General features: G+C 34.2%; 1 protein-coding gene across 1 annotated transcript in view; it reads left to right on the top strand.

Annotated features, from left to right (window-relative positions):
- The window catches only part of LOC119588702, a 103,718-nt gene that overhangs the window by 64,345 nt on the left and 38,887 nt on the right, over nucleotides 1-486 (top strand).

The raw sequence follows: 486 nt of genomic DNA on the forward strand, positions 1-486 counted from the left end.
AAAAATATTGCATTGTAATCGAAAAGATTACAGAATAAATAATACCAATAATAAAAACATTGTTTTTTTTTTTAATTTAAAAGATAATAGACATTGGTACAAAAAATAATTGTTGAAACATTATTCGAGATTTTTACCTTTTGTGAACGCGTAAAAGCGATTGTAACTTTGATACATGTAGTTGACTGTATAGGTGAGAGACTGTATACAAAGTTGTGGAGTTGACCGCAGAGGTGAGAGAGCTTGCCCAATGGATCAAAACATATATTTATAGTAAGTTTTGATTCATTGTGCAAGCTCTCTCACCTCTGCGGTCAACTCCATAACTTTGTATACAGTCTCTCACCTATACAACTACATGAACCAAAGTTACAATCGCTATTACGCGCTCACACATACAGTAGACCATGTGAATCAAAGGTTCAATTCATATACAGGGTTACACAACCCATACACAGTCCTTAACGCATAAGGCACACTTCCCTT

Source organism: Penaeus monodon, chromosome 24, assembly GCF_015228065.2.
Source record: "Penaeus monodon isolate SGIC_2016 chromosome 24, NSTDA_Pmon_1, whole genome shotgun sequence".
Taxonomy (NCBI): domain Eukaryota; kingdom Metazoa; phylum Arthropoda; class Malacostraca; order Decapoda; family Penaeidae; genus Penaeus; species Penaeus monodon.